The sequence below is a fragment of the Lipotes vexillifer genome, unplaced genomic scaffold (assembly GCF_000442215.2).
Source record: "Lipotes vexillifer unplaced genomic scaffold, Lipotes_vexillifer_v1.1 scaffold983, whole genome shotgun sequence".
Taxonomy (NCBI): Eukaryota; Metazoa; Chordata; class Mammalia; order Artiodactyla; family Lipotidae; genus Lipotes; species Lipotes vexillifer.
Window position 1 is genome coordinate 66,549 of NW_006783200.1, and position 1,556 is coordinate 68,104.

Here is a 1,556-nt window from a genome sequence, read left to right on the forward strand (position 1 = left end):
AGTTTCTATTCTCTTTTCAGGAAAACACAAGACTTTGAGCCCAAAATGAAAATAATAACTCCTACTAACCCAGTTCTTAACTTTTCGTCTGTCAGTGCCCCGTCAATCTTCATGGTGCTGCCATCCAGTACCCTGCCTGGTTCCATGCCTCCAGCTCTGCCCAGCTGTTACCTCCGTTAAGACTCCCTTCATCTGGCTGAATACTTAGCGTTAAAAACTCAGCTCATGGCTCTTCCGCCCGCCCCTCGCCGTGAGGAGGAAGCGGAGGAGTAGGCGGCTCGGGGAGCTGGAGCCGGGAGCTGGAGCCGGGAGCTGGAGCGCGGAGCGTGAGGGAAGGATCAGATACGCCGGCCTGCCCGCCGCCGCCTCCGCTCCGTAAGCGGGAGCCCGGCACGCAGCCCCAGCCCCTCCCTCGTTGTCAGGCCGCGAGGGCGCGCGCGCGAGCCAGGGGGAGGGAAAGCGAGCGAGCGAGCGCGGGGAGGAGGCGGCCGGACCGAGCGGGCGCCCGCGCGTGTGGCGTGAAGGGAAGCCGCGGCCCGCCCCCTTCGCCTTCCCTTCTCTCCCCAGCCGTCTCTCCCCGCGACCCCGACCGCGGAGCAGCACCATGTCGGCGCCCGCGGCCAAAGTCAATAAAAAGGAGCTCAACTCCAACCACTACGGGGCCGACGAGACCTCAGAAAAAGAACAGCAAGAAGCAATTGAACATGTTGATGAAGTACAAAATGAAATAGACAGACTTATCGAACAAGCCAGTGAGGAGATTCTGTGCTACTTTGAAAGTAGAACAGAAATATAGCACACTCCACCAACCATTTTTTCAGAAGAGGTCGGAATTGATCGCCCAAATCCCAAATTTTGGGGGAGCAACGTTTGCTAACCATCCACAAGTGTCTGCACTGCTTGGGGATGAGGATGAAGAGGCGCTGCGTTATTTGACAAGGGTCGAAGTGACAGAATTTGAAGATATTAAATCAGGTTACAGAATAGATTTTTATTTTGATGAAAACCCTTAACTTTGAAAATAAAGTTCTCTCCAAAGAATTTCATCTGAATGAGAGTGGTGATCCATCTTCAAAGTCCACTGAAATCAAATGGAAATCCGGAAAGGATTTGACAAAACGTTCAAGTCAAATGCAGAATAAAGCCAGCAGGAAGAGACAGCGTGAGGACCCAGAAAGCTGCTTCACCTGGTTTACTGATCATTCTGATGCAGGTGCAGATGAGTTAGGAGAGGTCATCAAAGATGATATTTGGCCAAATCCATTACAATACGACTTGGTTCCGGACATGGATGATGAGGAAGGGGAAGGAAAAGTTGATGATGATGATGATGAAGAGGAAGGAGGATTGGAAGATATTGATAAAGAAGGGGATGGGGATGAAGGTGAAGAAGATGCAGATGATGACGAGGGGGAGGAAGGAGAGGAAGATAAAGAAGATGACTAATGGGACACTGATGGATTCCAACCTTTTTAAATTTTCTCCAGTCCCTGGGTGCAAGTTGCAGTCTTTTTTTTTTTTTTTTTTTTTTCCTCCTTCTCCTCTTGTGCTCAGTT

The 1,556-nt window shown here is 50.8% G+C and overlaps 1 pseudogene across 1 annotated transcript; it reads left to right on the forward strand.

The window, feature by feature from the left end:
* The first annotated feature begins 592 nt into the window (after positions 1 to 592).
* On the forward strand, positions 593 to 1,556 carry LOC103075168 (protein SET pseudogene; annotated as a pseudogene). The gene has a single exon (XR_457005.1). The product of XR_457005.1 is annotated as a protein SET pseudogene (transcript).